This window comes from Hyperolius riggenbachi, chromosome 1 (assembly GCF_040937935.1).
Source record: "Hyperolius riggenbachi isolate aHypRig1 chromosome 1, aHypRig1.pri, whole genome shotgun sequence".
Lineage (NCBI taxonomy): Eukaryota > Metazoa > Chordata > Amphibia > Anura > Hyperoliidae > Hyperolius > Hyperolius riggenbachi.
In genome coordinates, this window is record NC_090646.1 from 176,673,592 (window position 1) to 176,695,049 (window position 21,458).

Consider the following 21,458-nt stretch of genomic DNA (forward strand, 5'->3'; position numbering starts at 1 on the left):
TGTAGGTCGATCTGTTGAGATTTCTTATCATTTTGCATTGGCTCTAATGTAAATCTGATGGCAAAAAAAATGCCATCAGATCGATTTTCAATAGATTTCAAACTGAAATCTATTGTAAATCTGTTCCTAGTAAAAAATGTTCCTAAACACATCAGATAGATCAGAAATCGATATGATGATCTATCTGCTGCTAATCTAACAAGTATATGGCCACCTTTATTACTCAAGACAAGACAAATAATATTTTCTCCAGGTAGACTCAAAGCGCAAGAGCTGCAGACACTAGGGCACACTCTATAGGCAGTAGCAGTGTAGCAGGGAGTCTAGCCCAATGACTCCTTACTGAACAGGAAGAGCCGAGATTCGAACCCAGGTAACCTGTGTCAGAGGCAGAGCCCTTAACCCGTACACTATCCAGAAAGATACTGTTGGTACAAAAGATAATTGTGGTTTAGCCTTTCATCCACAGAGTGCATTTCATGATTGTAAAATTGTTGATTTCTCCACTGCTAGCCTACTCCACGAAATATATATCGTTAGCAAGGCTCAGTTAATACTGGCAATGGAACAATGATGCTGCTGTACTACACATTAACTATACATCATAAAGTTTAATCATTTACTTTACAAAACATATCAAAAGGATTAGTGTGTTTCATTAAAAAGGCAACATATTTAGCTTTTATGGAGATAATTCAGGTTTGTTTGAGGGCTACCTAAAAGCAACGCATGATAGAAAACAATACCGTATTTAGGGACAAGGACCTATAACCTAAATACACAAAGTCTCCCATGACCTGTAATGCAAGGTCTGATTTCTTCTGATCTTTCCCTGGTCTAAAGTAATGTGAGAACCCCTTAGCGACCCATTATTTACATATCCTTTCCCTTGAGCAGTGACCTGTTCACATCCAGCAAGCATTGCAGTGGTACAGAATGCTTCTTTCCATCTGTTCTGTGTAAAGCAATGCTATATGCAACATCTCTGTCATCTGAATCATACCACATTGGGATTTTTTCTGCACCCCAACGTTTCCAGGAAATCTTACAGTAACACGGGAGGGATGGGAAGAATTACAGAAGTGAACAGACCCGGTGTGTGGTTATCAGCCAGGGCACCAAATGGGGGTTAACAGGGAGCAGGAAATGCATAGAAAAGAAAACATGTCACACCGGCAGACAAGATCTTGTAAAGCACATCCAGGTAACGAGACATAAAAACAGTGTTCCAGAATAATTGCTTGAGGGTCATATGGCTTATTTAGAATATGCATGTTGTATGTTCACTAATCCTTAAAGTTTAATTTCAGACAGCCTACCTTGGCTGCATTTAGTGCTCCACTTAGTCTTTTGGTTAATGATTTCCAGTGTCCCCCCTGCATTTGGCTTACCCATGTCCACCAAGGCAGCTACCAAATATAGTAGTCCACAAATCACAGCAGGCTGTGGAGTCGGTACAAAAATCTTCCGACTCCAACTCCGACTCCTCAGTTTATGAAACCACGACTCCAACTCCGGGTAACCAAAATGGCCCGACTCCGACTCCTCGACCTGCTAGTGCCCCTCAAGCTCTGTTCATAAAAACAGAAGCTAGCCTATGCTCAGCTTCCTAAGGAGCACTACATTTATGTGTCATACACAAGGTACAAAGTTATTGTGGAGATATGCAAGTCATAAAAAAAACATGGTTTCAGGTAGCTGGGTAGAGGTAAGTGAGCTTATTGCAGGGATGCACAGAGACACATACACATTCCAATGTAAAGCCTGGTTCACAATAGCACTTAAGAGACACTAAAGTCTCTTTTTTTACCTTAATTTATTATCCAGTCTGACTCGGTATTAAATCCTAAGCAGATTTGTCGCATCCCTGCGGCAAAATGAGTAATTTATGGTTTAGAAATAGACCTGCAAAGTTCCACGACTTTGCAGGTCGCAGATTGTGCTGCCCTGGGAAGGCAGAGCTTTGCGCTGTAGCTCTGCCTCCTATCCAGTCAATATCCGCGGATCTCCACCTCTCCCCGCCCCTCTCAGTGAAAGAAGACTGAGAGGGGCGGGGAGAGGTGGATGTAAGCGGAAATTGACTGTAGAGGAGGCACAGCTACTGCACACAGCTCTGCCTCTTACAGGAAGGAGAAGATGCGAGCCCTGGAACTCTCAGAGAGAAGCAAAGAAACATACATGTTAACGAATCTTATGTTAAGTATAGGATAAGTTCATTCATGTCCATTGTCAATGGATTAGCTGCTGATTCTGCTGTCACCGTATACAGCAGGATCCTGATGAGAAGTGAACTAGCCCTTAAAGTGTACAAGAGATCAGCGGTTAAAAAGATTTTGTACTCACCCGGGGCTTCTTCCAGCCCCATGAGCACAGATGCATCCCTTGCTGTCCTCCTGGGTGCCTCCGTTCAGCCGCAATAAGTCCCGGTAATCCTGCTCAGTCGTGTCAGCTCTTCAGCGCATGCGTAGAGGGGCTGCGCATGCGCAGAAGAGCTGTGCTTATGGGACTGGAGGAAGCCCAGGGCGAGCATAAAAACATTTTAACCGCTGATCTCTGGTACACCTAAATGCCACAGTAAAGAAGGTATTTCACTTCAAAAGAAAGATATTTGGTCTAGATATTAAAGGGTTTCATAATAACAAAAAAAACTAAAACAAAAAAAACCCAACAAACTTTATGGTTCAGTCATTTCTGTAAACAGACCTTTTGAGTTGATATTAAGGATTTACTAATTATCTTGTGCTACGATGCACTGGGGCTTATCATAGGAAGACAAAACACATAGATCAAGGCCCATTACCTCAAGTTAGGACATGTAAATAAGTTTTTAGGGAGGTGCCAAAGGGTATGTGGCCAAAATAGCAAAGTCAAAGTTAGCCCTTCGCACACTAACATGCAAATGTTCATACAAATGATTTCACAGAAATCAATCACTGCTATCCCCACAGCTTAAAAGTCTTGGTACAAAATAACACATTCTCCTGCATAGTCACCTACACCGCACAAAGGTACCCCAGTATTCGTAGGTCTCCTAACTCTGGCCCTGTAACATGTATAGTGCGAACATGCAAACATTAATTGTATCAAACCTATCTAAAGATTAGGAGCACATATCCTGACGTCCTCTCCTGGGACAGATAATGCATCAGACTAATCCCACAATGGAGCTGACAAAATATATCCATGTGCCATACATACACTAGCATAAGCTCTGTGCATACTGACAATGGTCAGACAGGGGAAGGAGGGAGTGCAGTGAATTAAACCCTGGCCACAAAGGTCAGTAACAAATAAAAACACATAGACCCAGGCACTTGCACTCTGTAGTCATTGTGTTTCATGAACACCAAAGCTGTATATTATTATTAGTATTGATTTATAAATTGGCAACATATTCCGTGGCACTGTACAAAGTAGGAAACAAATATGGGGTAAATAATAATACAGCCAATGGTAGACACCAGTATACGCCAATACATACCATCACCATCAGTATACAAAATACAGAATTGGTAATTACAGTGACAAAAATAACACGATGAATAAAATGTATAACAAATTCAAAGACACAAAAGGGTGAGAGAGCCATGCCCTTGCGAGCTTACAATCTAAAGATAAGCCATTTACGTTATTTACGAAAAAAAAAATTGGAAAATATAAACCTTGCCAAAGGATAGGACAAAACTGGAGCATTTTAGAAAGTTGCATAAGCTATGTCAATAGACACCACACCTACTGTGTACGCGGAGGTGGCTCAGTGAGATCTTGGGGTTGCTGCACCCGGCATGGAGTACACTAAAGGCGCGTACACACGCCTGATTTCTTCAAACGACGGGTCTTCAGACCCGCCCACGAGGCGGCCGTTCTGATGACAGTTTCCCCGTGTGTACAGTCTGTCGGCAGGCTGATAAGACTCGTTTTGAGTGATCCGCCGAGCATAATTTACTTTTGTTTTTTTGGTTGTTTTCAATGCACTTTTAGCTACTTACAACAGTTTATACAATATTGCAACATGTCTCTATCTCAAGCTGTATGTAAGTAGGGGACAATCTGTATAGCTACCCCTCCACCCCATCTATCCACTCAATGACAAATATTGCCATTACCTTAACTTCCAACTATGGCTATGGAGTTGGTACAAAAATCATCCGGCTCCTCAGTTGATGAAACCACTGACTCCGACTCCAGGTACAAAAAATTGCTCCGATTAGTCTAATACTTACCAGGACTGTGGATTAAGTACAAAAATCATTCAAATCCAACTCCTCATTTTTATGAAACCACAAAGTCCAACTCCAGGTACCCAAAATTGCCACGACTCCACAGCCCTGCTTCCAACAAAACAAGCTTTACTTGTATCACATATACTTAAAAAATGGATGTTACCCACACCCCTCCAACAGTTGGTTAAACAGGGTGTGCTCTCTACAGATACCTGCCTCAGAGGTTGCCAGTCACCTGCAGACCAGGCACGCTGCTGGTGGCATTGCCCATTAGTCCATAGTTTTTGGCTAGAATGTTTTGCATTGGGCTCAGAAGTGTTGGAAGTGACAGTCCAGCCCGACCCTGGATGGTCCTTTTCCATAAACCATCCTCTAATCTTAGCCAGCATAAACATAAATAATTAGGTACATTTTGCAATGCGGCTAAATCTCTGATAGCCAAAACTTGAAGAGCACCTCCTTCTACTAGAAGAGAGTTAATCCGCAAAATTCATTCCATTTACCTTTTGGAAAAATTATGGCCTTCCTTAACCACTTGCCGACCGCCCACAGCCCATGGGCGGCGGCAAAGTGGATGCCTTAAGGACCGCAATACGCCTGACGGCGGCGGGTCCTTAAGGCGTGTCCGGGGAGCGATCGCGTCATCTATGACGCGCGCTCCCCGCGGCGAAAGGTCCCGCCCACCTTGCCCGATACCCCGCCGGCCAATTAGCAGCGCCGGCGGGGTTTAAAATTACGATCTGGGCCAATGAAATAGTATAATACACTTTGTTTACATGACAAAGTGTATTATACTGGCTGCCTCCTCCTCCTCTGCACTCTTCGTCGCACGGATCTCGGAGGAGGAGGCAGCCCTGTGCGGGAGCAGCAGAAAACAGTTTGTGAACCCACAGATCCCCCCGATCGCCCACCCCAGCCCTCAGGACCCCCCCTGACCACCCCAGCACAGCGATAGTTGCACCCAAGCACCCCCCAATAAAGCCATCAATCACCCCCTGCCACTATCTGCCGACGCTATCATTTAGGTTAGGTCCCTAACTGCCCCCTAGGGTCCCTTGATCACCCCCCCCTACCCTCAGATCCCCCCAGACCCCCCCCCAGCCCCCCACCCCTGTATACTGTATACATCTGCCTCACCCACTGACCACCTGTCTATCACCTGTCTGTCACTTGTCTATCACCCCTTGTCACCACCACCCATCAGAGCAGACCCTAAACTGTCCCTTGGGGGCACCTGATCACCCACCCAGACCCCCAGATTGTCCTCAGACCCCCCCCCCCCCCTGATAACCTCCCCAGTGCATTGTTTACATCTATTCTCCCCTGTAATCACTCACTGACCTCCCATCGGTCACCCCCTGTGTCTGCCACCCATCAGATCAGGACCCAATCTGCCCCGTGCGGGCACCTAATCAACCCCCCTCACCCTCAGATCGCCCTCAGACCCCCCCCCCCAATCACCTTCCCAGTGCATTGTATTTGATTGTGCTGTCATTGTATTTCATTGTGCTGTCATTGTATTTCATTGTCCCGTGATTGTATTTCATTGTCCCGTGATTGGCCTGTGATTGTCCCGTGATTGGCCTGTGATTGTCCCGTGATTGGCCTGTGATTGGCCTGTGATTGTCCCGTGATTGTCCCGTGATTGGCCTGTGATTGTCCCGTGATTGGCCCGTGATTGTCCCGTGATTGGCCTGTGATTGTCCCGTGATTGGCCTGTAATTGTCCCGTGATTGGCCCGTGATTGGCCCGTGATTGTCCCGTGATTGGCCTGTGATTGTCCCGTGATTGGCTGTGATTGGCTTTGATTGTCCCGTGATTGGCTGTGATTGCCCTGTGATTGCCCTGTGATTGGCCTGTGATTGTCCCGTGATTGGCCTGTGATTGGCCCGTGATTGGCCTGTGATTGGCCCGTGATTGGCCTGTGATTGGCCCGTGATTGGCCTGTGATTGGCTTTGATTGTCCCGTGATTGGCCTGTGATTGTTTCTGATTGCTTCTGATTCCCCACTCTCCACCACCCCCCTGTCACTATCCTAGTGATCTAAAAACAGTGATCAGTGGAAACTGTCACTTTTTTAGTATCACTAGTGTTAGCAGTTAGGCCAGTTAGCTAGGCCCCTTTGTTAGTGTCAGTTAGTGCTCAGCCCACTGCACCACAGTCACTAATTAGCGTCATCACTGTCGCTAATCAACATTGTTACTATATAGTATCTGTAAGTGATCATTACTGATCGCAGTCAGATCTATTAGGGTCACTAGGATCCACTAAAAAACGCAGTGTTTGCCCGATCAGGTCTGATCGTTCGCCTGCACTTGCGTTCAGCCCACCCCACCGCAGTGACAGAATTTTTTTTTCTGATCACTGCAAAAACCACTGTACACTAGCTGTGCACTGTAAACATCAGTTTTGATTTTTTTTTTAATCAAAACTCAGTGATCACAGCTTTCTACCGCTCAAATACTCCCTTTCGCTAAGTAGGTGCTCTTTTTTCTGGGTAGTCTCAGAGGAATACCCCCTAAATTTAGCAGTCCACCATGGCAAGAAAGGGGTATTCCGATGATGAGGTTCTCAGGTACATGGCCCAGTCGGATGAGGACGATTGGGACGAACCATTCGACGAATCATCTGGGTCAGAGTTTGTACCTGAATTGAGCAGTGGCTCACTGACCGATAGTGATGACGAGGTTGAGGTCCCGGCTAGAGCCAGCCGTACCACACCCCATGTCGTTGGACCGCAGGTGGCGCAGGATCAGCCTCAAGGGCAGCAGAGTGGTGCTCGTGCTGGTCTGAGATTTCATGGTGGGGCAGGCAGCACAGCATCTCCTGGACCTAGAACCAGTACTTCCGTACACCCTGGTGAAGTGGCGAGCACCAGCGTGGAAGTTGAAACTGGTTCGGTGGCACGTGTAGTAACATCCCAGTCGCAGCCATCAAGTAGACGGGCCCGTACTACCCCTAGTTTACCAGAGGTGCTGGCAAATCCAAATTGGCAATCCCCTGATACCGCCGCACCCGTACTGCCCCCTTTCACCGCCCAGTCTGGAGTCCAGGTGATGACAGACAATCTAGGATCGCCCCTAGACTTTTTTTATCTGTTCATCACCCAGGATCTCTTAGACCTAGTCGTGGCAGAGACCAACCGTAAAGCCACACAATTTCTAACCGCCAATCGGAATGTCTTCCTTGCCCAGCCATTTCGGTGGAAACCAGTCCAAGTTTCCGAACTTAAAATTTTTTTGGGCCTTCTCTTAAACATGGGTCAAATCAAACAAAATGTGTTGCGGTCTTATTGGTCTACAGACCCATCACAACATGTTCCCTTGTACTCTGCTGCCATGTCCAGGACACGATTTGAGAACATCCTGCGCTTCCTGCACTTCAATGATGATGAAACCTGTCATGAAAGTGACCACCCTGCTTTTGACCGGCTCCACAAAATGCGGCCCCTCATAGACCACCTGTCATCAAAATTTGCAGATGCTTATACCCCTGAACAGCAAATCTGCGTAGATGAGTCCCTCATACGTTTTACCGGGCGCCTTGGCATCAAACAGTACATCCCAAGCAAGCGCGCCCGGTATGGGGTGAAACTGTATAAGCTCTGTGAAAGGGCCACAGGCTATACATCTTATTTTAGGGTCTATGAGGGAAAAGACTCCAAATTGGAGCCGGTCGGATGCCCTGACTACCTGGGGAGCAGTGGAAAGGTTGTGTGGGACTTGGCGTCACCCTTGTTCCAGAAGGGGTACCATCTTTATGTGGACAATTACTACTCAAGTGTGGCCCTCTATCAGCACTTAAAGTTAGAAGGAATCCGATGCTGTGGCACCGTGCGGCATAGTCGCCGGGGCTTCCCCCAACGGCTCATTACCACCAAACTTCAACGGGGGCAGAGGGCCGCATTGAGTGCTGACGACCTGCTCGCGGTGAAATGGAAGGACAAGAGGGACGTTTACTTTCTGTCCACCATTCACGCAGACACGACAGTCCAAATTCAACGGCGAACTGAGGTCATTGAAAAACCCCTTGTCGTCCACGAGTATAATACCAACATGGGAGGGGTGGACTTCAATGACCAGAGGTTAGCGCCCTATTTACTTTCCCGCAAAACAAGGCGCTGGTATAAAAAAGTGTCCTTTTATTTAATTCAATTGGCAGTTTACAACAGCTTTGTTCTCTACAGTAAGGCTGGGAGAACTGGATCGTTTCTACAATTTCAGAGACAGATCACTATGGAACTCCTGTATCCAGGAGGTGCCCGGGCCCAACCCCAAGATGCAACTAGCAGGCTGCATGGAAGGCATTACGCCTATCCGATTCCAAGTACCCCAGGTCACCGAATCCGAAGAAAACGCTGTCGTGTCTGCAGCAGGGCTGGAACAAGGCGTGACACCACTGATTATTGTCCCCGCTGCCCTGACCAGCCTGGACTATGCCTAGGGGAGTGTTTTGAGAGGTACCATGAGCAGGTACACTATTAGAGAGTAGGGAACTACAGACACAGCGGTAGGCACACAAGGGTCTCTCAGTGCTATTTCACACTGCTGCGATGCGTTAGGGCAAAATGCCTAGCGAAAGTCACACTTTGCGGTCCCCCCCTACGCCGGAAGTGCTTGACTTAACACTAGTGCATGCCTACGTTACTGCGTGGCTACTGTGGCAATTTCGATCGGCCCGGAAGTCATGTTAGTCTATGGCGACGCAGTTCATTACTAGGCCGAATGCTACTCTTGTGGTATTCCCTGAAGGTCTGTTTTGGACGATACGGTGCGGCGGGCTCGACCCACCGGATATGTCAATATGCAGTGTGAAACCAAACATCTGGTTTTGAGAGAGCGTAATACACAGGGCTGCCAGAAACCTCTCCTTTCACTTGGGACAAAATGCGTAATGTACTTCGCCACAACTCTGTGCGATTTGCACTTCGCACATTGTCCCATGGGGGAGGAGAGGTTTGTCCTCGGGAGGTAAGTTAAAAAAAACAAAAAAAAACAAAAAACAGGTAAGCAAAGAAGCTAATGTTTAGTTTGCAATGTTAAGGTTTTTATTAAAAAAGTTCAGTTTATTAATGTTAATGAAGTAATTGCTTTGCTGCTTGCCTGTTTTTTGTTTTTTTTTTGTATTTTTTTTCCTTTTTCCATCCAATAACCTTCCAGGTGGACCGAGCGAACGACTAACCAGCTGCAGCACTGATGGTGCATCCTGACAGAACATTGCGCGTCTGTCAGCTTACACATAAGTCGGTGCATGCAGCGCTGCAGGACGAGATTTCTCCTCCGCAGTCAAAAAGATACATTTGCCGAGGCATATAGGCCGAGGAGTGGTGTTGGGGATTCATATGCTTTGGCAAACACTTTGTATCAAAAAAGAACTCTGGCAATGATTTGTTCATCCACATCGATCGGTGTGAATGGATAAATCAGGTTTGCCAGGGCATACGAGCTGGTGGGTTTGGATTTTTGGGGCGGCAGCTCCTATGTCCTGGCAGACGCCTTCTCCTCCTTTTTGTATTGTTTTGTCTTTTTTCTTCTCTCTTTTTTCTATCCAGACCGACCAATCAGCTGCAGCACTGATGGTGCATCCTGACAGAACAATGCGCGTCTGTCAGCTTACACATAAGTCGGTGCATGCAGCGCTGCAGGACGAGATTTCTCCTCCGCAGTCAAAAAGATACGTTTGCCGAGGCATATGGGCCGAGGAGTGGTGTTGGGGATTCATATGCTTTGGCAAACACTTTGTATCAAAAAAGAACTCTGGCAATGATTTGTTCATCCACATCGATCGGTGTGAATGGATAAATCAGGTTTGCCAGGGCATACGAGCTGGTGGGTTTGGATTTTTGGGGCGGCAGCTCCTATGTCCTGGCAGACGCCTTCCTCTTTTTTTTTTTTTTTTTCTCCAAAATTTTTTGGCAGATATTTTTTCATCCACATTGATTGATTGTTTGACGTTCATTTTTCCTTTCAGCCCACAGTGCATTACCCTTATGCCCAATATAAGGAGTATAGCAGAAACTCCTAATACTGGCCATACATGTAATGATTGCAGAGACCCTAAAATGCCAGGACAGACCCCACGAATGATGCCATTTTGGAAAGAGGACACCCAAAAGTATTCCGTGAGGTGCATGGTGAGTTCATAGAATGTTTTATTTTTTGTCACAAGTTAGCAGAAATTGTGGTTTTGTGGTTTTTTTTTTTTTTTTTTTCACAAAATGTCATTTTCCGCTAACTTGTGACAAAAAATAACATTTTCTATGAACTCACCATGGCCCTCATGGAATACCTTAGCGTGTATTCTTTCCAAAATGGGGTCATTTGTGGGGTTTGTTAACTGTCCTGGCAAGTGGGCGGGGTGCTAAATTTTGAGCACCCCTGTAAAGCCTAAAGGTACTCATTGGACTCTGGGCCCCTTAGCGCAGTTAGGGTGCAAAAAAGTGCCACACATGTGGTATCGCCGTACTCGGGAGAAGTAGTACAATGTGTTTTGGGGTGTATTTTTACACATACCCATGCTGGGTGGGAGAAATACCTCTGTAAATGACAATCTTTTGATTTTTTTTACACACAATTGTCCATTTACAGAGTTATTTCTCCCACCCAGCATGGGTATGTGTAAAAATACACCCCAAAACACATTGTACTACTTCTCCCGAGTACGGCGATACCACATGTGTGGCACTTTTTTGCACCCTAACTGCGCTAAAGGGCCCAAAGTCCAATGAGTACCTTTAGGATTTCACAGGTCATTTTGCGGAATTTGATTTCCAGACTACTCCTCACGGTTTAGGGCCCCTAAAATGCCAGGGCAGTATAGGAACCCCACAAATGACCCCATTTTAGAAAGAAGACACCCCAAGGTATTCCGTTAGGAGTATGGTAAGTTCATAGAAGATTTTATTTTTTGTCAAAAGTTAGCGGAAAATTGATTTTTATTGTTTTTTTCACAAAGTGTCATTTTTCACTAACTTGTGACAAAAAATAAAATCTTCTATGAACTCACCATACTCCTAACGGAATACCTTGGGGTGTCTTCTTTCTAAAATGGGGTCATTTGTGGGGTTCCTATACTGCCCTGGCATTTTAGGGGCCCTAAACCGTGAGGAGTAGTCTGGAAATCAAATTCCGCAAAATGACCTGTGAAATCCTAAAGGTACTCATTGGACTTTGGGCCCTTTAGCGCAGTTAGGGTGCAAAAAAGTGCCACACATGTGGTATCGCCGTACTCGGGAGAAGTAGTACAATGTGTTTTGGGGTGTATTTTTACACATACCCATGCTGGGTGGGAGAAATACCTCTGTAAATGACAATCTTTTGATTTTTTTTACACACAATTGTCCATTTACAGAGTTTACTTTATTTGAAAACTGTCAGCACAGAAAGTTAAAAAAAATCATTTTTTTGCCAAAATTCATGTCTTTTTTGATGAATATAATAAAAAGTAAAAATCGCAGGAGCAATCAAATAGCACCAAAAGAAAGCTTTATTAGTGACAAGAAAAGGAGCCAAAATTCATTTAGGTGGTAGGTTGTATGAGCGAGCAATAAACCGTGAAAGCTGCAGTGGTCTGAATGGAAAAAAAGTGCCTGGTCCTTAAGGTTTAGAAAGACTGTGGTCCTCAAGTGGTTAAGGAATCTAGCCCAGGGTTCGATCTTATTAAAAGGAAATAAATATGGCAGCCTCCATATTATTCTCACCTGGGGTTTCCTTTAAAAAACAAAAACTGCCACTTACCTGAGGCTTCTATCGGCCCCCTGCAGCTGCAAGTCCCACGCCGTCCTCCTCCGATGCTCCGTTCCCCGCCGCCGCCGCTGGTGTAATTATTCGTGTATGTAACTATGTAAGAACCCCTTTAATATAGCTCTCACTTTAGTCAATAGAATTATTATTGTTCATTTGTTCATTAATGGCTAGGGGATGTCCCACTCTGCTCCGTATTGTATAAACTTAGTGTGATGCAGAGTACATACTAACCAAACTAGTAAACCCTTTATCTGCCATCAATAGTTCTACATCTACAAAACGTTGTACCTTGCTGTCTATCACAGACAAGAGAGGACAAGACACAGAACATAAACAGCGTGCTTTTCTTCTGGTGGATTTAGAGCCCGCTCCACGGGCAACCAGGTTCATTAGGGAGCCTTGCCTGAAGACTCTTTACTGTTTTACAAACTGGGATTCAAACCCTGGTCAAGGGCTAACACTGTATCCTACACCTAAAAGCAGCCTTATCAGTACGCTAACCAAATGATCCTTCCGGCATAATAAAAGCGCGTATACACGCTGGACTTTTTCAAACGAGCCTAGCGGATCAGTCAAAATAAGTCTTATCAGTCCGACGACAGCCTGTACTCACGAGCAACTGTCATCAGAGCGACTGCCCCGCAGGCGGGTCTGACGACCCGTAGTTTGAAAAATTTCGCCGTGTGTACACGCCTTAAGGCCAGAAATGTAGACTTCAATTTTTTAAAGATAAAGGTTTCCATTCTGAAGTTCTATAAAATGCAGCAATGTGCAACATGGACATACAGTGGGTTGCAAAAGTATTCGGCTCCCTTGAAGTTTTCCACATTTTGTCATATTACTGCCACAAACATGAATCAATTTTATTGGAATTCCACACGAAAGACCAATACAAAGTGGTTTACATGTGAGAAGTGGAACAAAAATCATACATGATTTCAAATTTTTTTTTACAAATCAATAACTGCAAAGTGGTGTGTGCATAATTATTCGGCCCCCTTTAATCTGAGTGCAGTCAGTTGCCTACAGACATTGCCTGATGAGTGCTAATGACTAAATAGAGTGCACCTGTGTGTAATCTAATGTCAGTACAAATACAGCTGCTCTGTGACGGCCTCAGAGGTTGTCTAAGAGAATATTGGGAGCAACAACACCTTGAAGTCCAAAGAACACACAAGACAGGTCCAACACAGGTCAGGGATCAAGTTATTGAGAAATTTAAAGCAGGCTTAGGCTACAAAAAGATTTCCAAAGCCTTGAACATCCCAAGGAGCACTGTTCAAGCGATCATTCAGAAATGGAAGGAGTATGGCACAACTGTAAACCTACCAAGACAAGGCCATCCACCTAAAATCACAGGCCGAACAAGGAGAGCGCGGATCAGAAATGCAGTCAAGAGGCCCATGGTGACTCTAGACGAGCTGCAGAGATCTACAGCTCAGGTGGGAGACTCTGTCCATAGGACAACTATTAGTCATGCACTGTACAAAGTTGGCCTTTATGGAAGAGTGGCAAGAAGAAAGTCATTGTTAACAGAAAGCATAAGAAGTCCTGTTTGCAGTTTGCCACAAGTCATGTGGGGGACACAGCAACCATGTGGAAGAAGGTGCTCTGGTCAAAATGGAACTTTTTGGCCAAAATGCTATGTGTGGCAGAAAACGAACACTGCACATCACTCTGAACACACCATCCCCACTGTCAGATATGGTGGTGGCAGCATCATGCTCGGGGGGTGCATATCTTCAGCAGGGACAGGGAAGCTGGTCAGAGTTGATGGGAAGATGGATGGAGCCAAATACAGGGCAAACTTGGAAGAAAATCTCTTGGAGACTGCAAAAGACTTGACACTGGGGAGGAGGTTCACCTTCCGGGCCCGTTTCCACTATCGCGAATCCGCATGCGTTGCCCGCATGCGGATTCGCACAGTCAGTACAAGTGGATGGGACTGTTTCCACTTGTGCGTTTCCCCGCACGTTTTTCTGTGCAGAAAAAATCTGCAGGGTAGGGCCCTCAGAATTCGCCTGCGTGTGGAATGCAGGCGAATCGCACGCAATGTATTTAATAGGGAAATCGCATGCGTTTTCCCCATGCGATTTCACATAGGTATTAATGTTAATTTACACAGGCAGTGACATGGTTAAATTTGCATACAGCCTTACCTATGCGAAATCGCATGCGAAATCGCGGCAAAAAACGCATGCGGAATCGCACCCGCATGCGATTTGCCTGCGGTGATTCGCCGGCGATTCCGCAATGCTATAGTGGAAACGGGCCCTCCAGCAGGACAATGACCCTAAACATAAAGTCAAGGCAACAATGGAATGGTTTAAAGGGACTCCGAGCAGTGCAGAAACTATGAAAAGATGCATATCATTTTAAAGCTCTCTTTCTCCTCTTTCCAATGGTATACAAACCGTCGCCCTACGCCTTTTAGTTTTCGCTATTTTCGCGATTGAAATTGCTGCAGCCGCGATTATTTCGATCACGAAAATAGAGAAAACTAAAAGGCGTAGGGTGACGATTTAGGGGTCGTCAAAGAGGAGAAAGAGAGCTTTAAAATGATATCCATCTTTCCATAGTTATATTGTATTACACAGGGCGACTTTTTCTCAAAGTCAGCAGCTCCATTCAGCAGAAAAAGTCGCCCTGTGTAATACAATGTAACTATGGAAAGATGGATATCATTTTAAAGCTATCTTTCTCCTCTTTCTGACGACACCTAAATCGTCGCCCTACACCTTTTAGTTTTCTCTATTTTCGCGATCGAAATCCTGGCCGCAGCAAATTCAATCACGAAAATAGCAAAAACTAAAAAGCGTAGGGCGGCGGTTTATATATCATTGGAAAGAGGAGAAAGAGAGCTTTCAAATGATATGCATCTTCCCATAGTTTCTGCACTGCTCGGAGTCCCTTTAAAACAAAACATATCTATGTGTTAGAATGGCCCAGTCAAAGTCCAGCATGCAATTGTTTGGCAATGGCAATTAAAGGGTCAGTGCTCCTAAGGTATGTGATAACTCTAAACCATGACAGCAGAACAAGTTTTGAAAGTTTTGAATGCAGGATTAGCATCTTTATCACTTAATACACTCAGACCAATTGCTGTTGTAATTTGATTTTTATGGTGATAATCCCACTTTAAGGTATTAGAATGGAAAGCTCATATTAATGTGATTGTTGAAATCCTACATATTTGTACACGCACGTTTTTTGCTAGGTGCAATTTACCAGATGTTGCGCATATTTTCATATTCAATATCCTTTAATGCGTTCGTGAACATGCATGTTTAAATGTGTAGGAAAACCCGAATGTAGCCTTAATGGTGAATCTTGCTAGGAGACAGTCAGTATTGTGAATTGTTCAATGTAAACTGCAAAAACTGTAAAATGCACTGCAGAAAAATGAAAAAAAAAAAAAATGGCACTATACAAACAGGCAGAATGACAAATGTATTTAAAACAGAAGACACTAAAAAAATACCATATAGATCACTACTGCATTTTTGAAGTAAAAGGCATCACAGCACTCTTATTCATGTACTGTACCTACATTATTAAATGCAGTGCAGGTTTTAGACTTACTTTATTAAAATGTTGACTCTGCAAAGCCAGGGCAGTTTTATCAACATGCATGTGACCAGTAATCAATAGCTATGCTCACCAGTCTAGAGCAGCTGTGGTGTAAAAGCAATCCAAGCAATTCAATGATAGCCATGCATTTACTTATGTTCAAGTAAAGAAATAAAGAAATATGCATATATACGTACATGTGTGTGTTTTGTGTGTATATGTTTGTCTGTTGTGTGTGTTTGTATATGTATGTTTGTTTGTGTGTGAGATGACACTGCACATCATTCAGAAATGGATGACAATTCTCTGTTAATGCACCAAAATGCAACACAATTCCCCAGAAATATAATGCAAAACAGTCTCTATATTGTAGTGCTGTCATTAAGAAGACCTTTCAATTTTTGCTGAATTTCAGTAAATCACATTGATTTCCCGTCATTGTCAATTATTTACAGCATCTCTGCTGTCGTAAATCAGGGAGCAAGGCTCACTTACTGGAGTCATGTGTATTTACAAAGAGGGAAAAGTGATTTGGTACCAGGTGACGCATGGCTGCAATGGGTGCCAACAATCTAAAATCACTTCCAAGGATGCTTTGCTGCTGAACTGGTGTCTCTAAGCCCATTATACACAATACTGTCACAACATCCCCAATTACAAGTCATTGGTGAATTATTACTTGAAAGAAAGGCCAAACAATTGTAAACAGAGAATTCAATTTAATAAGCAAAATGGAAGGATGAGGTCATGGTTACTAAAAACTAAAGTAAGTTTCCAGGCACTGAAATATCAAGCATAAATTGACAATATACAAACTGCAAAAATTACAAATCATGAAACTGAACCAATAGATACACTTTATTTACACCAGGGTCTCATATTTATGCAGAACTTAAAGCGGAACTGTAAATACAATTTAAGCACACTGTTTCACTTACCTGGGGCTTCCCCAAGCCCCCAGCAGCCGTCTGATCCCGCAACGGTCCAGCCCGAGCCACCATTTTTCCCGCCAGCTAGTTTCGGTTTCGCCGCCGGGCCACTGCACCTGCACGGCTCTGGCCACGCGTATCCTTTCTTCACGTCCCTTGATATTGCAGAGGGGAACGCAAAGAAAGGATACGCTTGGCAGGGCTGCGCTGGCGTCGACTTTGAAGTCTAGGAACGGAACGGAGCTGGCGGCGAAAGAACGCCGGCTCGGGCAGGACTGGCGTGGGACAGGGCAGCTGCTGGGGGCTTGCAGAAGCCCCAGCTAAGTGGAACACTGTGCTTAAATTGTATTTACAGTTCTGCTTTAAGCTGCATACACAAATCCAATTTTTATTGGTCAACGTCTGGCCAATTTGCCACCTCTATGTAGTATGAGGGCCAACAGATTTTGAATACTATGAACAGATTATGTAGGTAAGCTCTCATACTACACTAGTAGACCTATGCCCGTTTAAAATCAGGCTCTAGGTCTGTCAGCGCGCATGCACACACACACACGCCTGGCCGCCCCCCTGGCCCTGTCCTCCCCTGTCCCAACGGCTGTCCGTGCACATGCGCAGTACCGCAAATGCACGGAGCCAGGGACAGGTGTACGTAGGGACATTTGTATATTATTATTATTATTATATAGGATGGAAGCTGTAAAATTGACCAGTTAAAATTGGATGCGTGTACCAGGCTTTACATAGAACCTTATTCCAACTAGAATACTAACTATAGGGAGGGGTTTTTTTTGTATCTGTGAGCTTGCCTGGGTTTTCTCCAGGTGCTGTAGTTTCCTCTAAAAAACCAAAAGCATATCAATATATTAATAGACTTCTCCCCCCAAAAAATACAAACACCTGGTCATAGAGTGTATAAGGACATTGTAAAGTGAGCCCTTGTGGATGGGGTGAGAGGGTGCTTTTAATATACATTACGGTACTTATCCGTTAGCCGGGCGCATCCGGCAGGTGGCGACAAAACTCCACCAGCGTTACATCTTTCCCTACTATCCATGTCGGCCTGGAGGGGGAATAGTAATTAGCGCCACCTGCCGGATGCGCCCGGCTAACGGATAAGTACCTACATTACAATCAGTGGCGTAGCTAAGGAGCTTTGGGCCCCGATTCAAGTTTTACATTGGGGGCCCCCTAAGCACTCTATACATAATAATTTATACGGCACACCAAAACCTGCCAATGGCAACTACAGTGTTAGAGGTGCAAGAAGGGAATGGGGAACAGCTTGTTAAAGATTACCACTATTCAAAGTATCTATAGAAGTGATTATTATGAGCACAGGACCAATAGAAAGCTAATACTGCAGTTGAGGAAGCGGGGCCCGATGTGGTTGCAACCTCTGCAACCCCTATGTTATGCCCCTGATTACAATATGAGAAAAAAAAATTATATATATCTGGTGCAGATGTATGTTTTTCTTAGCCTGACTCTTAGTAAGAAAATGGTGCATAGTTGACCACTGAGCATTTAGCACTGACTGCCCACTAAGCCTAATACACATTGCACTACAACTCCCAGCGCTCCTTGCGGCACATTTCAAAACAGAAACAACTTTATCGAGTTTTCTCGGCAGCAACCTCCAGGCTACCTCCCCCTGCTGCGTCTTTGCAGCTATTTGCCTGGCTAGACTAATTAACCAGAAACTGTTACCGCATCCCCAATCTCTGGAGAGGCGTTACCCTAAAGAGTTATTCAAAATGCTCATATAAACAGCAAGACAATGAACCCCCCCGAGCAGGAAGGGGTTACACCATAACTTACCTTTACTCACGGCTTCTCTTCAAACACGAGCAGCAGCCCAGTACGCATCCATCATCTGTGTATTCCAATAGGAGCCGAATGACAAGGTCCCCTCAGATGTGCATGATGGAGGCAGTGTCCCGGCTGCTCAGTAGCCCATACGCTGCTCCCGTCTCCTCAGCTTGCAAGATGCTGCTGCTTCTCTATGCTGCTGCTGCTGATGGTGGAAGAGGCAGCGGAGAGAAGCCGCCAGGAAGAGCTGCTTTATTTCTGGGAAGGCTGCTGTCTTGGTCGCTGCATTAGCAGGAGGCTTAAGATGGAGGAGCAGAGTGTACCTGCAGCATGCGCAGTACAGGCCCCAGAGCAGTGCAATTAATCATTAGCTGCATAGCAAGTGCAGCAGTAGCAGCATCACTGCCATGCTTGTGCCACTGGAAGCACAGAGGAGGGAGACGTGATCGCCTTCTCTCCAGCACCCCTCCACATCCACACGATGAAGATGTCTGCCTGCCCTGTGTGTAGATGTGACTGTAAAGAATGGTGTTTAGGATGCTGCGCTTCTGAGCTCAGTGCAGACAGCTGTTCTGTTGTGATCCTGCAGGAGGGGGCTAGGGAGAGACCAGCAGAGATGGCCACAGACAGCAGCACTTCATGCTTTGTAAAAGATAGCTGCATTCCTTCCCTATATTATTATGTACAGTATAGCTTTCACCATCCATTGCAGCATGAAGATACTCAGCTCTGTGCTTTGTTTATATGCATTTGCATTGCTGTCTGTACTGCAAGTCGGTTAACATTCAGGACTATTTACTAAGGCTATACATTATACTGGCCAGGAAGGATTGATAATATGATCAAAATAATCATATTTTCTCTTTTGACTGTCTGTACAATCAGCTGGGTTTGCTCAATCACTTTGATTGAATCAGCCAGGGATCTAGTATATTTGATCAATCTATTAATCAATGTTATCTGTTTATCAATTGAACAGTTGATCTAGCATATTGGAAAATCTCTGTCAAGCAGACAGCAGGTAAATGACAGTAGCATAGCAATGTACTGCATACTCGGAGACAGCTCAAGCTGTTGGACTAGTTCTCAATTAGATTTCCACTCTAATTGTCAAAGCCATCCAATTCATCGCTAGCCATATAGGCCATTTATCAGCCCATGTACGACTAGCATGTAATAGGCAGGGGACTCGCTTATCGTTGAGTTTTCTGCATGATTTTTTTGCACACCATTATTATTAGTATTTATATGGGGCTGACATCTTCTGCAGCGCTGTACAGAGTGTTTATATATATTGTCTTGTCACTTAACTGCCACGCTGAGGGGCTCAAAATCTAATCCCTATAGAGATGGCCCGAACCTGCGATTTTCGGTTCGCGAAATTCCGCAAAAAGTTCGGTTCGCACAAACTTTTGCGAACCACAATAGACTTCAATAGGGAGGTGAACTTGGAAAACTAGAAAAAATAATGCTGGCCACAAAAGTGATGCAAAAGATGTTTCAAGGGATCTAACACCTGGAGGGGGGCATGATGAAGTGGGATAGACGCCAAAAGTCCAGAGGAAAAATCTGGATTGGACGCAAAGCAGCGTTTTAAGGGCAGAAATCACATTGAATGCTAAATTGCAGGCCTAAAGTGCTTTAAAACATCTTGCATGTGTATACATCAATCAGGGAGTGTAATTAGAGTACTGCCAAACACTGACACACCAAACTCACTGTGTAAAACACCGCAAACAGCTGTTTGTGTAGTGACGGCCGTGCTGGACTGGTGCGCACCACGAGAGTGCAGGCGTTAGGTTTTCAAGCTCATACGGTAGTTAGGCATAGGTAGGTGTCCCAGTAGTTAGCTAGACATAGGTAGGTGTTCCCGTATAGGTAGATAGGTGCCCCAGTAGTTAGCTAGGTATTGGTAGGTGTTCCCGTATAGGTAGGTGGGTACCCCAGTAGTTAGCTAGGCATAGATAGGTGTCCCAGTATAGATAGTTAGACAGGGCCTGGCACAGTATAGCATTTACCAAGGTCCAGCTGCAACAGATAGGGCTGTATAATGCAGTGTTAGTGGGCAACACAACAAAAAAAAATAGATCACAAGAACAAGACTAGCTCTCAAAAGAGCTGTTGTGGGGTGCTATTTTAGCAATAAGAATCAGCAAGGAGCAAGCTAACAAGACTACAAGAGCCTAACTAATCTTTCCCTATGAGAGAGTCTACAGCAGCTGTCCCTTCTCTATTTACTGCAGGCACACGAGTGAGTCCAAAGCCTGACACTGCCTGCCTTTTATAGGGGGGGAGTGGCTCCAGGAGAGAGTGTAGCCTGATTGGCTACAATGTGCCTGCTGACTGTGATGTAGAGGGTCAAAGTTGACCCTAATGGTGCAGAACCACATCCTTAAATGCATTGAAGCAACTGCCATGTGATTGGTTGATTAGATAATTGCATTAATGAGAAATTGAACAGGTGTTCCTAATAATCCTTTAGGTGAGTGTATGTACTGTGTTCTCTATGTATCATAGTCTAGGGCCAATTTAGGGGGAAGCTGTCACGGACGGTTGCGGGGCCGCAGGCGCGTCCTGGAACCGCCCGTGAAGAAAAAGCGATCGCACTCGATTCCCTGCATCGATTGCGCTTCAAATCGATACAATCGGGGTTGAGTGTGTAGGGGGAGCTGAAGTCCTTTTCTTAGCAGAGAGAGCACCATCCTAAAGGCTGGATGGCTCTTTTGATATGCTAATGAGCCTGGGCCCAGAGAGTCCCTGGCTTCAAGCTGTGCGGATGGCCCATCCATCAGGTATAAGGTGACACCTAGCTGATCTCATGTAGATGTTAATTAACCAAGGGGTGATCAGGATGCCTAGGTGCAGCCAGGCAGGCTACAAATCTCCGGGAGGTCTTGACACCTTGCTCACTGGTAAAGATCAAAGGGAAGTCAGCTGTTAGGTTTATTCAGGATGTGTTCTAGCTGCTGAGTCTCATAGCATAATCCATAACTTCCCAGATCTGTCATATTTCTGGGGTTCCTGAGATGGCAGCTTCGCCAAACGTGGGGGAAGTGTAGCATGAGCCCCGGTGCTGGTTCTGAGGAAGTTTCAGAACATTCTGAGGTAAGGACTGCCAGTTAGGCAGTTTGAAAATGCCCTGATGATACCACAGGGGTCCCACCCCTCATGTCTGGTAT

The 21,458-nt window shown here is 45.1% G+C and overlaps 1 protein-coding gene across 1 annotated transcript in view; it reads right to left on the minus strand.

Moving 5' to 3' along the window:
* Positions 1 to 18,857, minus strand: part of GLRB (glycine receptor beta) — a 145,166-nt gene extending 126,309 nt beyond the window's left edge. Inside the window, exon 1 of the mRNA XM_068269531.1 lies at positions 18,289 to 18,857. The gene's annotated coding sequence lies outside the window, so the exon portion shown is untranslated. The remainder of the gene's footprint in view (positions 1 to 18,288) is intronic.
* Positions 18,858 to 21,458: the final 2,601 nt, after the last annotated feature.